We start from the raw sequence: 17,624 nt of genomic DNA, 5'->3' as shown, positions 1-17,624 counted from the left end.
GAGACAGCTGACCCAAGCTACTTGGAGCTCATAGACTCTGGGCTGACAGCTGGGGAACCTGCATAGGATCGAACTAGGCCCTCTGAATGTGGATGACAGTTGTGTGGCTTGGGCAATATGTGGGGCCATTGGCAGTGGACCAGGATTCATCCCTAGTGCATGAACTGGCTTTTTGGAGCCCATTCCCTATGGAAGGATACCTTGCTCAGCCTTGATACGAGGGGGATCGCTTGGTCCTGCTTCAACTTGATATGCTAGACTTTGTTGACTCCCTATGGGAGGCTTTACCCTCTCTGAGGAGTGGATGGGGGAACGGGGTAGGAGGAAGCTGGGGGGTTACCAGGAGGAGGGGAGGGAGAGGAAACTGTGGTTGGTATGTAAAATAAAAAAAAAAACCTTTTAAATAAAAAAAAAAGAAAGGAAATTGTGGAGCCCAATTCCAGTGGATGCATCTACAAAACAACCCCCTCTCCCAAGGCTCAGGGTACATTGTAGAATAAGGGGCAAAAAGATTTTAAGAGACAGAGGATGTTTGCTCCAAGACCTTGTCTCCTAGGGATATCAGAAGCTACGCCCATAGTTTCACCAACATGGCTGCAGAAACAAGAGTGACACCAATAACTATGCCAAAGTGAGTGGAGGAAAGCCCGTGAGACCTCAACCCCACGCCGGGAACTACAGCAGCTGAGGGAGGCTGAGAGTGGAAGAAACAGTCTTCTCTAGGGGAGAACACATGAACTGGTTGTCCAGTACCAAATGCTTAGCTCTGAAAACATGCGTATAAATAACATGCCACCGACTGAACAGATTATATTTAGGAATATATGTATATACTCAAAGAAGGGAGACCATGAATTTAAAAGAGAGCAAGGAGGGGTATGTGGATGGAGTTAGAAGGAAGGATAGGAAGGGAAAAAAAATGATGTAATTGTATTATGATCTCAAAAACGAAGGAAAACAGTCCTGTGTTTTCCTCACCCTGTCTTTCCCCCAGGTTCTGATGAGCTGGTGCAATCTGCAGGTGCAGGGTGTAACATGGAGCATCTGGCTGTAGCTACCTTCTGCCATCCACCCACGCTGGGCAAGCCTTAGCTGCTAGGTCTCTGGGTGTTGTCTTCCAGCTCTGTGGGTGTTTCCAAAGCTTTGAGGTTCCAAACAGTAGTTGCTGAAGCATTGTCTCCTCATGATTAAAGTTTCAATCTGGCTGCCAGGCCTTTCAGCTTCTCTGTGGACTCCCCGAGATGCAAGGAGTTCCACATGTTCACCCATGCAGTCATATGCTGACACTAACCTGAATCAGCTTGCAATGGTTGATGGTGAAATCTCTTCTCATTTATCTTGTGCTCATATTAGCCTTCCAGATGGTTTATATCTTTAGAAACCTCTAATAGATGCAACAAATTACCATACACATGATATCATAAAGAAACACACATTTACTACATTACAGTTTTGGAGGTCAACATTTCGGCAGTCATGACTAAGCAAGGCATGCTCAAATCAAGATCATTTTCCTGGCACTACGGAACCACCTGGATTCTTTGGTACATGTTTCCTTTATCCCTGTGTTCAAAGCCAGCAATGTGTCATCTTCAAATTTGTCTGCTAGTCCCCCGTTTCCTCCATTTCTTTGCTCACTGGTCCTCTCTGTCCCTGCCTACCTGTCATCTTCTCTAACTCCAATCTTGTCTCCCTATAAGGCTCCTGTGATCCTACTGGGTCAGGAAATCTATGATAATACTGAAGCCCTCAATTTAATAAAAATTTCTTTTTCATGTAAAGAGACACTCATATGAGTTCTAGAGACTAGAACACTGAGATCTTTTGGAGAACAATTTTGTTGACCTAAAAACCAGAAAGAATTTATTTTCAAGGGAGCTGGTTCCTAAACATTTCTCAGAACGTCCTCCTCATGACCTCCAGTGCCTCAGTGAATATATGAGGAAGACCACAGTCCTTCTTATGGTAAAGTACTGCCCTCCCAGCAATGCCAGTGCCCTCTTGCCTTCCATGTTTAAGGACCTCTGTGACTGCATCTAGAAAATAAGGCACAATTAACTTGTTCTCCCCAGGACTTACAGATTTTCTGTAAGGATTCAGACTCATAACTGAAAGGAGCATGGATATTACCCTGCTATTTAAGCTAGCACTTCTCTGTGATGTTTCTTTTCTCCCCAGACATTGCAATTTACCATATTTTAGATGGCAAACTTGCCTTTATGTTGTTATGAATTTATTCTAAAACTGTGCTTATCAAATAAACTTTATATATCTTCTGTGAATTAGTTCTTAAAAGCTGAAGGCAAGATTTTAGAACTCAGCAAACCTTTTCTCAGAAAGATAGAATCTAACAAATCAAAAGCACCCGGCTTTTAAGATTCCATTTATTTCCAAGTTTCACAATCCTATTTTGAACCTCAAAGTCAATAATTGCTGTTTGGTTATCCCTTGAAAGCGATGACAACCTCTGAATAATAAATGAGTAGAGAATATAATGCAGCACTTTTATCTTTTGACATAGCTAACAGTGTGGTAGCATATGTATCAAAATGCCAAGCAGGTGGTACAGACAATACGTGGAGAAGTTCAGACGCTGAAGAGGCTGCTGGAGGCTAGAGGGAACATTACTGTGGGAAACATCCAGGGAGGAATAGCAGAATGGCAGGAAAGAATGGAGACCATATTTCCAGTCAGGAAAAGTGCTCTGTTAGTAAGCTGTGAGCTATTAGACATCTGAGAGATGAGTGTTGAGCCTGAAGCCTTTCAGAGACCCCTGAGTACTAGAACACTTCTGACACATCACCGTGTCTTTGCCTGCTTATCATTGATGCTTCCCTAGTCAGCTCAGGAAGCATCTATGCTAATGTCCATACATCATAGAGAAGAAACAGGTCTTGATTTGTTTTGAAATTCCATTCAGAAGTGTACTCTAGGTGTTTACTTTTCTTCACAATACTTCATTGGGGGATGGACAGAGAATGTATACATGTATGTGTGTGTGGTAGATACATATGTGCTATGTGTATGTGATATATTTGTGGACATGGTATGTATCTATATGTAAAGTGAGACATATATGTGGTATTCCTGGGCTTATATAGTGTATGGTGTATGAGTTTATGTGATCTTTGAATATGAGCTACAGGTGTGTGTGTGTGTGTGTGTGTGTGTGTGTGTGTGTGTGTGTGGTGACATAGATAATGTGTGGCATATGTATATTTGTATATATGTGAATGAGATTATCTACTGAAGCAGTTACAAGTACTATCTGGACCCAGACTCCTGAATTGATGACTAGAATTCATCACATGGGCAAATTATCTCTATAAAAAGGTTATAATCAAGCTATCTCCAAGGAATGCTGTGAGTTACTGTATGAAGGTAGTTGGGACAATACCTAGTACACAGATGGCACTTATTAAATATAGCTGTTGTTTTGTGGTATCAGATATATTTAGATTTTGAGGGTTACATTAAAAAGTCTCTCTGCCTTTTCTGGTAGTTGATGGACTGTTAGAAGTTGTAGGCAGTGGCAGTGTAGTATACAGCTGTTAGATCCAAGCTAGCAGGGAAGATTTTTCTTCGTGTCCTTGCTGATCTTCGTTATTAGCACTCATCTTTGAATTCACTGCAGATTCTGACAACACAGAAAACCCCAAGCTACTTGGCATTTCAGGCATATCAGAGCTGCCTGGACCAATAAAGTATAGAGGTAGCACTCCAGTGAGCTTTGTTAGAGAAAAAAGTTATGGGGTGAGTGGCTAGCAAATATCATGCACAAACACCACTGAAACTCATTAACAGGAGCTTGGGTTCTGGTAGAAAGCAAGGTTTGTTAAGTATTCCAAGCATAGACAAGAAACCCCGTGGAGACATCTAGAATGAGTGGGGACACCTGTGACTGAGGAATAAGCCACTGACATCCAGTGTAGACAGCAGGAGACAGGAGTTGAGGATAACTCATTTCCTTATCCTGTTGCTGGATTCAGAGAGGATTTTAGGGCACAGGGACTGAGAACTCTCCTGGAAATCACTGTATACATGTGAGTACCATCTTTTCTAGATTAATAATTTCAGAGTAGAGTTAGTCTTAATAATACAAATTAATGCCTTTCAATTTCTGTACCTGGACATATTTAAGTGCATATAAAAATATGTGTGCATCTGATACGTATGACAGGCTGGTAGGGGGCTGAAAGGCTCAGACCAACCTCATGATATCAGAAAGGAAGGTAGTTTGTGTTTAATCAAGAAAAATGTAAGAAGGGGTTCTGTCTGTTATGGACAGCACTCTAGAAGGGTCATGAATCCTTCAATAGGCTAGAGTAATATGCTCTTATCTTTCTGTATGCCCTTATGCTGTTCCACAGGCAAATACATACACATGTAAGTATACCTGCAGGCATGTGCAACCCCCTCCCTGCCATGAAAACCACCTGATACACAGTGCAAAGGTTTATTGAAATGAAACTTCAATATAATGGAAAACAATGGCATCCTTTAAAATGATAAAGCACATTTGAATCCACAGTTACTGTTACAGAAAGACAATTATGTATTTAGTGAATATTTAGATTGCAAAATAGTTTGTAGTCATATGTGTCTGTATATATTTGATTGGCAAAAACTGTAGATTATATACATCAGCAATACTTCTGGGGAGTAGGACAACTTTACTTCCCTCCCTCCCTCCCTCCCTCCTTCCCCTCCTTCCTCCCTCCTTCCTTCCTTCCTTCTTTTTCTTTTTTTTTTTCTTTATGAGTGCTCTCTCTGCATGTATGCCTGCATGCCAGAAGAGGACATCAGATCCCATTATGCGTGGTTCTGAGCCACCATATGGTTGCTGGGAATTGAACTCAGAACCTCTGGAATAGCAGCCAGCGCTCTTAACCCCTGAGCCATCTCTCCAGCTCAACAATTTTATTTCTTATGCCTTTTTTATTATAAAAAAATTAACTGCAAGCATGGGTTATTTTAAAAGTCAGAAAAGTGATTTTCTTTGAAAACATGCCTGTTTGGAGCCCACTAAATGCCCCTTGAAAGCCTTGGCCCTGTTTTAATTTGCCTAGTTTTTGACTGCCACTGAAACCTGGCATTTGTGTTTTTTGAGAAGTATCAGATAGTTTCTTCTGCTTGATTAGAATGAGGGTGAGTTGTCCCGAGCTTCAGAAGATGAAGGAAAATGCCAGCTCTTGTCATAAAATAGGTCCTCAACACATACTTGTTAACCAAAGTGAATGAAGTTAAAGGTCTACTTAGGATTTACTCTTTTCTGAAGTGGCTCCTGTTGGCTCCGGGTCAAGTATGGTTCTCTAGAGTTACAAAAGTCTTCTAAAATTCAACATCTTGCTTTTCCTATGAAACACCATTTTTCAAAATTCCACTTTTTAGGTCAGAAAATAATGAGTGGGAATGAGATGGTAAAGGAAACTGATTGTTTTGAATGTGGATGCTCTGTTTTGTGAGTTAAGTGGATTAAAATCCAGATCACACTATTTTGGATATGGTAATTTCAGACCTCAATCTAGTACTACATGTAGCTTAACAATGAGATATCAAAGGAACCTCTAACATCAATATGACCCTAGTATAGACTGGGCACTAAATTCTCACCTGACATTTTCTCGTTTGATCTTCTTGCTACCTTCTAAGGTAGATGCCATTATTAGTTCAATTTTGATGGTTAGCCTATGACTCAGGGATGGTTGTGTTCTACTTGATGTCATCATTGTGGACACTCAATGAAGCATCTGCACACTCATCTAGTGTTCTTCCACTGAAGTGACTGTTCTCATAAACCAAAACTTTTTGTATGTTTATGTATACATAGGTAAGTGTGCACACACTTGTATGTGTGTAAGTGAACATGCACATTTGTGTGCATATGGAGGTCTAAGACTGACACTGAGTTTCTTGAATCACTCTGCGTTTTATCTTATGAGACAGGGTTCCTCACTGAGGCTGGAATTTTCTGGTTCAGCTGTACTAGCTGGGGGCAAGTCTAAGGAATCCAGTTCCTGCCTCCCCAATCTTGATATTACAGGTACATATGGCTCAAATCTTTCTTTTTAATGTGGACAATGAGGATCCAAACTCAGGCACTCATGCTTATGCAGTGAGCACTTTGCACACTAACTCATCTCCCCAGCCTGTAGTAGTTACATTTGATGGTAAACCTGATTGGATTAAGAAGCATTTGAGGGACTGATTATGAGCCGCTGAGGGTGGATGTGAGGAAATGTCCAGAGAGGAGTGAGCAGAAGATACATCCCAAATGTGGGTGGCACCATTCCATGGGTTTGTAACCTGAATAGAGTAGAAGGAACAAAAGGAGAAAGCCAGTGGTGCAGATAGAATTTTGCTTTCTCTTCTTTCTGACCTGCCGTGACCTTGAATGCTCTATTTCACACTGACTTCACAATCTTGTTAAACTATGAATCAAAATAAAACTTTTCTCTGAAGATTTTTTTCTGTCAGGTATTGTGATCATAGCATCGATTGCAAAATATCCATTACACACACACACACACACACACACACACCCTGAGCTCCATGTTTAGGGAGATACCCTGTCTCAAAATATAAGGTGGAAAATGATTGGGGAAGAGACAAGACATTGATCTCTGACCTCCACATGCACATATGTGCACACACACATGCACACACATGTACACATACTAGCATTATACTACATACACACAAATTAAAAAGCAACCTAAATTAAAACAGCTATTTTGGGGTAGTATGTGGTAGCAAACAAGACTATATGATGTGCTGGTTTAATTAGCCAACAACCTAGCACAGATTATTTTCAGTTGGTAGAATGCCTTCACTATTGACCTTGTATAAATGGAAAGGGAGCCGGTTCATTTGATTTCACTTAATTGATTTCATATATAAAAGGAAATAGGGTGTTTGTACTTATCAACATATATCTCATTAACTAGAACTTTACACAGCTTCTTCATGAAGTCATTATTATTTAGGACAGCAAGAGGCAAATTTGTTTGCTGTAGACTGCTCATATAATGATGCTGAAAAAGGACAATTAGTTTTACAACATAAAATATCAGGAAGTAAGCAGAGGCACCCAGATATGAGAGACAAATCATTTAAGTATTAAGAACAGGACACAGAGACAAGCTAATTGCCAGGATCCGAAAGTCACAAATCTCATCCAGTTAAGTATGTAAATGGTGCAGTGGTGTTCATTTTCAGTGGCCTTTTTGTCTAATGAATAAATGGCAGATTTAGAAATTAACTGCTAGGGAAGTGGATCCTTGGGCAGAAAATAAGGAGTCCTTTTAGCAGCTGTGCCCATTTGCAAGCTCCTGGGGTTGCTCTTCTCTGCCTTGGAGAAGGTGAGAAGAAGCTCCCAGTGAGAACCTCATCCTTTCTCTGCCTTCTCTCACTTGACAGTCAAAATGAGAGCGGGTTCTCCCTCAGGACAGTGTTACATTGCTATTTGACTTATAATAAGTGTCAGGAGGATAGTGCTGGGGAGAAATGAAAATTCAACCTTAGCAGGACTGCTCTTGCTACGGAAGCAGATGTCTGAGTAAACCTGCCTACGCTGCTTATAATGGGAAAACGTCTTTTCCTGCTGGCAACAGCCCATAACCATTTCTGTCTCCTTTGGTTCCCACAGGGGACATTAACGCATGCCCAGGACATCTTTTTCATTGTCATTCTGAGCAGTTCAATTCACTGCATATCTGAGCTTCTTTCCCCTAGATGATTGCAAGATGAGAGCCAGAGGTGCTGGGTGATGCATGAGTTCTTGGTAATACTTAGGCTGTTTCACTCGCTGGCACTGGCATTGTGTGCTGAAGGCTGTGGGCGGGATCACCCAGCTGAGTCTGGATTCCATGACAGGCAAGTGCGAAGAGTAGCCCAGTCACATTCTGATTAGATTGGATCCTTCCTTCTATTGAGTTAGCTCATGCCACATTGTAAATCTGCTGTAAATTTTTTGAATTAAATATAAACATTATTACACCTAGTATTGTCCAGGCTTTCTCCTTATCAAGTACTCTTAGAGATCTAAAGAGTATGGAAGTAAGCAAATAAATTCAGGATAAGTAGGAGGGTGCAAGTACCATCTTTTTGGTAGATAGTGGTCAAAGTAAAATGGAATTTAGAAGGATTTTATATCAAAGTCAGCAGTATCAGCTGGAGTATTAGATTCAATTCAGATTCAGATCCAATTTTCTTTTTTCTCTCCCTTTTTTTATTTTTTATTTTGCAATACAATTCAGTTCTACATATCAGCCACGAATTCCCTTGTTCTCCCCCCTCCCGGCCCCCTCACCTTCCCCCCAGCCCACCCCCCGTTCCCACCCCCTCCAGGGCAAAGCCTCCCCCGTGGACTGAGAGATCAACCTGGTAGACTCAGTCCAGGCAAGTCCAGTCCCCTCCTCCCAGGCTGAGCCAAGTGACCCTGCATGGGCCCCAGGTTTCAAACAGCCAACTCATGCAATGAGCACAGGACCCGGTCCCACTGCCTGGATGCCTCCCAAACAGATCAAGCCAATCAACTGTCTCGCCCATTCAGAGGGCCTGATCCAATTGGGGACCCCTCAGCCATTGGTTCATAGTTCATGTGTTTCCATTCATTTGGCTATTTGTCCCTGTGCTTTATCCAACCTTGGTCTCAACAATTCTGGCTCATATAAACCCTCCTCTTTCTCGCTAATTGGACTCCCAGAGCTCCACCTGGGGCCTAGCCATGGATCTCTGCATCCAGATCCCTCAGTCGTTGGATGGGGTTTCTAGCAGGACAATTAGGGTTTTTGGCCATCCCATCACCAGAGTAGGTCAGTTCGGCCTGTATCTCGACCATTGCCAGCAGTCTGTTGTGGGGGTATCTTTGTGGATTTCTGTGGGCCTCTCTAGTACTTTGATTCTTCCTATTCTCATGTGGTCTTCATTTACCATGGTCTCCTATTCCTTGTTTTTAGTTTTAGAAAGCATAATGTATGCAACAAAATTAAAAGATGACTAACTTGAATGTGTTCACATTTGTATTGAGAGCTGATTGAAGGGACATTTTCTTTGCCACTGTCAATACTAGCTATTTTCAGTATAATTGACTTGAAAATGCCTTCTGCTTTTAGACACAGTGGCCCTTCCCTCCCTTAACAATTGATAGTTCTCCACTGTGAGGGGCCTTAGGCACAGTATCTCTGGTATCTTTGTCCTCCTGAATAGGTTAATTCAGTCCCTTGCACCAAACAGGTGTTTAATGTTTTGTTAGTTGAACAGAACAAACACTCGGGAGCTGATGTACTTGAGGTTCTTTTATTATTGCTACTGAGTTTTCACAAGTTAGAAGAGATGTTAGGAACAACCAATTTTCAATGTAAATGAGTGAATTTATGAAGACAGAATTTCAGGTGCATGCAAAGAGGTATTTTGGGCTGAGTGGAGTCCTTTATATGCCAGGGTTTCTTTCTCTGTGCTTATAGCAAAGGCTGCCTACACCGTCTGTTAAAATCTACTGTGCACACCTTGTTTTGCAGAAAAGCAAATGCAATAAGAGCAGAGAATGCAGGCTTTGAATTCAAACATCCCTGGGTTTATGCATCTACTCTACCATTTCTAGACATCTGATTTAAGCATTGAGACAGAGGATCACAAGCACAAAACTGAAGATAATGTGACCTCATAGTATAGTGCAGAATTCAATAGTTGCTATTTAACAAATGGTTTTATTTTAGGGGGCCGTGTACTATACTCATGTAATATTTTTTAGTATTTGTTTATAGCTAAAAATTCAAATGAAACTAATATATCTGTCTTTTAAAAATTATTTATTTTTAAATTGAGAAATGCTAATCTTTGTGTATATATAAGGTAAAATGTGGTGTCTTGATCCACATGTGCATTATAGAAAAATTAAATGAAGATGATTAATATGGTTGTTGTCTAGCTAACTTAATTTTTCACAAAAGTATACTATAAATCTGTTCTTTCTGAGAAAACAACTTTGTATTGTATAATATATTATTAGTTAGAGTGGTCAGTAGGCCACTATAATTGACCTAGAATCTTTTAGTGAAATAGACCAGGGGCAGGAACACCAACACTGTGATTTTTAGAAGGAAGAAGGGAAAAAAAGGACAGAGATTGAAAGGTCAGAGATGGGAGCACAGAACATGAATCCCTTCATGAAGATCATACCACATGATTTCACCCCAGCTCAGCTCCCTAAGGCCTCAACTCTAAATATTAGTACAACGTGGTTAAGAATCTAACATACGAATGGATCAGTGGAGGGAGAGAGACACAAAATTTAGTCCCTAGTACCAAACAAAAGATCTTATGAATAAATTGACATGTAAGTTAAAATTTGTTTTTTTAATAACCTGTTAATCAAAACATTTAGCTATATTGATTTAGTAGTAGACCTATAGTAGAGTCTATGACCTCTATAGTTACATTGCTACAAGATGGTGCCATATAAAGAATTGAAACCTGTTTTGTGGCATTTAGAGGCTGGGAAGTCCAAGATCAAGCCTCTAGGTTTACGATCTGATGAAGAAGTTCTTTCATAGAGATGCTATCTTCCCATGTCTTCATGTGGCTGCAAGACAGCATACTATGTGTCTCACACTATCTCCATTTTTTTACCCGTGCATATTTACTTGAAATAATGAGGCTTCTTTATCACTAATTGCATTCACAAGGGCTCCTTGCTCATGCTTTTGCCATTCTCCTAAAGGCTTCATCTCTTTTAAAAATACTTACTTCTTAATAATTTCACACAAGAATACAATATATTTATATCATATCTACCCTCTGCTTCCTACCTCCAAGTCTTCCTGGAGGCCTTCCTTCACATTACCCCCTCAATTTCTCCTCCTCCTAACCTCAGTGGTCCAATTAGTGCTTTGTAGTGTGCACACGGGTACACAATAACATCTACTGAAGCATGGGCCACACCAATGAAGAAAAATGACTCTTTTACAGCAGCCATAATTACCAGTAGCTCTCCTGCTAAGGAAGGTCCCTATGAACCCACTCCCTTCCGTTGGAGTGTTGACTATCTTGATTTGTTCATGTCTTCTCCGGCAACTCCAGCCACAGTGGGTCCAAAAGACTTCGTTTTGCAGAAATCATCCCTTAACTCTGGCTCATACAATATTTCTGTTCCCTCTTCCACAATGTTCCCTGAGCCTTGAGGGACAGGAGTATAATATATATCCTGTGTAGGGCTGAGCACTTGACAGTCATTTGTTCTTTGCACTCGGACTAGTTGTGTGTCTCTGTAACAACTGCCACCTGCTGTGTGAAAAAGTTTCTCTGATTATGGGTGAGGGTTGCCCTAGTCTATAGTGTGAGACCTTAGAAGGCTTTTTGATATAATGTTCATTTAGAAAAACAATAGTAGTAGACCTATAGTAGAGTCTATGCCCTCCATAGTTACAGATTCTTGGTCAGTTACAGTCCCAGGCATGCGCTCCTTCCTTTGGGACCTAAGTCCAGTTAGAAAGCTGTTGATTACTCCTATAGCATTAATGGTGGTATTGTAATAACGGGCTTATTTTGCCAAGCCAGTCATTACTGTGAAAAATTGATATTTTTAAAAGCTTTGTAATGCAGGCAAGAAAAAGAGGATCTATACTGTTTAATAACCTTTGATGTAAGTTTTATAAAGTGATGTTAAGTTTTCAGAGTTGAAGTATTGTCATATAACACGGTTATAGGTGTAGATTATGAAAACAAAACTTGAATGCTATTTTTTTCCCATGGGAAATGAAATTCCTAGTACAACCCTCAGTTAGTCTTGATTTTAGGGACTTGTGACTATCCAATGAGAGATGTCCAGGCATCAAGTCTTACTAAGTGTTCAAAGACCTCACTGTGCTTACTTTACAAGTAATTTGCCTTTGTGTAAGTGTTGGATCTTATTATACAAATTTCTTTGGATAATCTTCACAGCAGGGAAACACAGTTTGAAAATCACTCAGCTTTTATTGGCTCTTTGAGAAATCATATACAAACTTTCAAGAAGACAGAACAAGGAGAGCCCGATTGTGATATTTGCAGTAGAGGAAAAAAAAATGGTGGTTTTTGCTTTTCCTTTACTGTCATAACATTTCCTGGAATGATCTCTACCTGAAGTTATTAAATTTACTTGCTCATTGGAATCACGAAGTTAAAAAAAGTCTGTTATTTAGCATGCATTCCTAACAGATTGAAGAGGAGTAGAATCTTAAAATCCCTCTGTTTATTTGTTTTAATTTACAGCCTAATTTGGCCACCAGAATTCAACCTTTCAGTTTGCACCTGCCTCTTGGGTCACAACTCCAAAAAAATCCTGTTTGGGAAGAGAAAGTCAAAGTACACAGTGGTCAACCATAGACTCCTGAGGAGCTCTACATTTTGAAAACTTTAAAGGAATTCTCAGAATTGAACACTAAAGACTTCTTGGATCCAAAGGTTCCCTTTTATCTCTGCTGTAAAATATCCTTCCTAATCATGTGAGTTGGCAGCCCAGCAGGAAGAAGTCCTCCTGGAGGAGCTGCATTTGAACTTTCTTCTTGTCTTTTGCTCTGTGCTCACAGTGGTCAGGTAATTTACAAGGTTTCTTGGCGGGGACAGGCTGGAGGCCTTCAGCAAGGTGGTGCTTCATTCATACCCGGATTAGTAGAGAGGGCAGCCGCTCAGACCAATACAAATACTGCAGGGGAAACTGAAGTGTACAAATTCTTGAGCCACACGGGGAATCTTGGAAATTCTTCTCACATGACAAAATGACAAAACTCACTCATTCTCTAGGCTAGAATTGCCAGGTAAGGGATGGCAAGTTTGAGGTCAGCCTGGGTTGTATTGGGAGACTCTATCTTTAAACAAAAACAAAAATCAAAGTTGAGCGTTACTCTGCACAGTATGTTGTGCCAGCCAGAGCCTCGTGCATCTCTAGTGTACCATGTCTCCTGATTACAGAGACTTTGCCATGTGATTAAGCTATACCGAGTACATTTGTGTAAGCATATGCTATTGGGTTAGCACAACGGCAAACTCAATGAAAAGCATTTCTCAGAATATTTTCTTGTCATTAAATGATAGATACGCTTATGCAGTTTTTACTTTTACCAGCATTTTTGTTTGTGTACTATATATTATTTCATAAGTCTTGTTCAGAATTGCCTTGAAATGACTGAAAATGGAAATGGCACTTGGGAAAATTTCAGTGTTTACATCTGCAATAATTTTCTTTCCAGGTAAGATAATATTTTGTGGTACCAGGAGATTTAAGAGCTTCATATGGCTTTATTTTTTATTTTTTTTTATTTGTGGGGCACCAATTCATCTTGTACCACCTAGACTGTACATGGGAGAGGAAAGAAACATCTCAGGCTTGGAGAGCAGCTCACCCAGCTCTCAAATGGCCATGCTGTGTCTTGCTGGCAGAGCCCCCAGGTCCTTAGCTTCTCTGGGGCTTTCCCATTTGGGCTTGGGTTGTTCTAACAGTGAAAATTGTCATCACTGTAGGTCTTCAGTAAAATTGTCTCAGCAAACTCTCAATTCATTTTTCTCTGAGACATATATATATTTTTTTTTTTCCTCCCCTCCTGCTCACTGAGTGAGTATCTTTGCTCCTGGTGGCCAGGCCTTTTCATTACTTGAAAAATCCCTCAAACTCCAAATCTAAAAGCATCATGAGTTAACCATATTTCTCTCTATTTTTGTCACAGAAGCACAGAAAAGGCATTAGGGAATAAAGCTAAAATATCATGCTGGGCTGATGGTTTTCTACACTGATTAACGTTAATGCCAGTTGATGCAGGAAAGCCGTTGGTTCGATTGAGTGCTGGTAGTCAGACTCCAGGTTTTCTTTCATCTATGTCTTCCCTACTGTGCTGCTAAACTTCATTCCTCTGCCTTACATTTGGCTGCTTGAAGCTTCAGGTCTCACGTGTTTTCATATGAACCTGTAAAGAAGATGCCATCGGTTTTCTGGTTTATAGCTGCCCCCTGCCCCAAGTGGTTCTGGAAACAGCAAGATGGCAGCAGCTGCAGTTATCTTCACAAGTTTAAGCCAGTTTAAACTTCCAGCACTGGATAGGTACTCCCAAAGCCCCACCCTTAGCTGAGGAACTGTAGTTAATGGTTGGTGGAGGAGGGAGAGTCACTTTTCTTTGAAAGGTGACTAGTGGTAGGTTGCCTATGACCCAGCAGGTGACCCCACACCCATGTGCATGTGTAGCACTAATTAGAGTTTGTGAAATTTTACTCATCTATGTGTGAAAAACAGCAACAACAAAAGAACAGGAAGCTGGGAGGTATACATTATGTTGGGAAGGGCCTGGGGGATTTGGAGGGAGGGAGTGGGGTGGATATGATTAAGATACATTATATATATACATGAAATTTTCTAAAAATGAAAAGATTCAAGAAGAAAAGAAAGAAAGAGCACTTAGAAGATTAGTTATGGAAAACCAAGGTAGAGAGCATTAGATAGGTGTGTGTGTGTGTGTGTGTGTGTGTGTGTGTGTGTGTGTGTGTGCAGGTACACATGCATACGTATGCAAGTGTATGTAAAAGTCAAAGGTCGATTTCGGGTGCCGTTTACCTTGTTTTCTGAGACAGGATCCATTACTTGACCAAAAGCTTGCAAATTAGGCTAGGCCAACTGATGGAGGAATCTTAGACATCTTACTTCGGCCCTCCCAGTACTGGTACACCACCACACCAAACTTTTTTTTTAATGAAGTTTTTGTGGATCAAGCTCATGTTTGCATGGTAAACATTTTAAAGATTGAGCTATTACCCAACTTTGACATCATTAAAATCATGTTAAGACATGTTTCTATGTGTTGCCCTATGTCTTATAGTTTCTGTTCACTTGCCCACTGGCTTCTGCTTCTGTTTACATGATGTTGATTTTCCCTTCTCTTCAAGTAGTCAGCTTTGTTCTACTTGATGATTATGAGATGTCTACTTGGAACGACACAGTAGCTTCTTCCTTATTATAATTGTTGTTTCAAATTTAATTAAAATATAATTATATCATTTCTTCCCTTCCATCCTTTATCTCCTACCCCCCTTGTCTACCTCAGTCACTTACAAATTCATGGCTTTCCCTTCTTTAGCTGTTGTTGTTACACATATATAACATAACTAACCAATCAACCAACCAACCAACCAACCAACCAACCAACCAACCAACCAAACATTAAATACAACTTGTTAATTCCACTCAGTGTTGCTTGCATATTTATATATTTCTAGGGCTGACCATTTGGTATTGGATAATGAGTAAGGGACTCATTCATGGGGGAAGACTAATTCTCCCTCTTTTATCAATTGTTAATTGCTCAGAGCTCTTGATCTAGGGTTGGAGCCCTATGAGATTTTCCCCATCTACATTGGGATGTCAACTTGTTGGAATTGCTCAGGTCTGATTTAGGTTTTGACAATCATGTTCTTGAGATTTCATGGGTGTACCTTCCTTCTATCTAGAAAGTACAGTCTCACAGAAGACTTCCGATTCTCTCTTACAACCTTTTTTCTCCTCTTCTGAAATGTTTCTTGAGCCTTGAGTGCAGGAGTTGTGTTATCGATGTATCAATTGGGGTTGGGTAACACTTGGTCTGTTGTTCTCTGCTTTTGACTACCTGTAGTTTTCTGTAATGCTACTGCAAAAATTGGTGGGTACAAGGATGAGTATTCAGAATAAATTTAGAAATTATAGTGGTTTAGGAAAGTGGCAATAGGAGGCTCTCCTGTTTAAACTTTGTGTCTTTCTCCTGGGCTGAAACTACTCTATCTCACTCTGATTTTCGGTTCATCATAGTAGGACAAAACACTGTTGGGATTTAGTGGAAAGCTGTTGTTCCTAACTTCTTCCACATGTGGGGGAAATTTGGTTTTCACAAGTTGTCCTCATTCATGAGAAGATTAACCCCCTAAAACAGAGAAGTAAGCATGCATTGGGTGTGTTTATCTGTGTTTCTCAAACTTGTGTGTCTGCACTATGTAGGAACATTTCTAAATCACAGTATGGCCCTTTTTCTTTTTTCAATCATCTGCTTCCAGCACAGACAATTGAAAAGATCTATTTCTTTCTCCCCTTCTTTTCCTTTCTCTCTTTCCAAATATTTCCTTTTTTGTCAGATTCTTCAGACACACAAAGCCCTAGAAAATGGAACACATGATCCTTTATGTCTCATACCCTCACATATTTTCAGTCTTTTATCCTTTAATTTTTTTCAATTTAACTTTGGCCCAATTAAAACTAGATTTCAACCCCCAAGTTTGATTCCATCTTTCATTGGGTTGTTCTCGGCCATTAACACATATAACTCATGCAGAGTAGTAGGTCAGTTAGCTCGTGAGCACAACTATAGGCTCATGAACATCATTCCCCAGATTTTGTCCAAGATTTTCTGAGCCATCTATCTAATGTATCTGAGGCATCCTTTACCAGTACTTGAAGATCATTGCTCCCATCCCCATTTCTTCAGTACAAGGTCTTGAAGCAAGTGCCTCACAAAGGCTAAGCAAGTGCTCTACCATTGAAATTTCTCCAGCCCTCTTTTTTGCTTTTTATTTTTATCTTGAGACAAGGTATCACAAAATTGCCCAGGCTGGCAATGAACTCATTCTACATCGCATACAGGAACTTGTGATCCTCTTCACTGAGTTTCCTAAGTAGATGTGATTCCAGCCCTGCATTAGCAGGTATGGCTGAAAAAGCTGTGCTTTTACTCAGCAGTCCAGCAGGGAAAACAAAGTCATTAATGCTTATGGTGTAAAGAATTCCGTGTGTGTGTGTGTGTGTGTGTGTGTGTGTGTGTGTGTGTGTGTGTATCAGAGGGAGAGAGAGAGAGAGAGAGAGAGAGAGAGAGAGAGAGAGAGAGAGAGAGAGAGAGGAGAGAGAGAGAGAGAGAGAGAGAGAGAGAGAGAGAGAGAGAGAGAATATGGAAGTTATGAATGTACTTGATTGTATATCTCCAGAAGTTGACTTTAGAATTTGTTTCTCTTGGAGGTTATTAATTGAAATTGAATCTAGGTTTTGGTGTGTTCTGTAGGTGGAGTTTTCCTGTCTCACAGCCAATCTCAAGTAAACACACCGAGGCTTATATTAACTACAAATGCTCAGCCAATAACTCAGGCTTGTTACTAACTAGCTCTTACATTTAGGATTACTCCACAGCAGTGTTCTTAGATTCTAACACCTCTACTCAAACTTTGTCTTTGTGACAGTATTGAATAGTCTTTCCCCATCTGTGTACATAGCCTTTTAAAACCTAAGGTTGCAGTAACAATCAAAACTGTATTTAAAGAAAAAGCATCTGAAGGATGAAGAAGTAGGGAAAAGAGAAACCAATTCCTCCCCAAATGCTTTATAATTCTCCATTTTCTGTTCTGTGGGATTATATCCATAGCAGGATTATTTGTTATTAAGAGATTATTTCAGCCTGGAGTCTGTGTGTCAGTAGATTAAGGCACAGAGAAATTATCTGCTCACACTATGGGCTGGAAATAAGTTCCTTATCTGATCATTAAAATTGGTTGCTTGTGATATTTTGATCATAATTATTAGTTCTGTCAGAGTCTTCTGCATGTCGATTAGGTTTCAGCTTCTTATCTGTTATGTTAGGATTCATCTC

The sequence above is a fragment of the Peromyscus eremicus genome, chromosome 4 (assembly GCF_949786415.1).
Source record: "Peromyscus eremicus chromosome 4, PerEre_H2_v1, whole genome shotgun sequence".
NCBI classification, from domain to species: Eukaryota; Metazoa; Chordata; class Mammalia; order Rodentia; family Cricetidae; genus Peromyscus; species Peromyscus eremicus.
The sequence above is the reverse complement of the archived record's forward strand: the minus strand, read 5'-3'. Positions refer to the sequence as shown.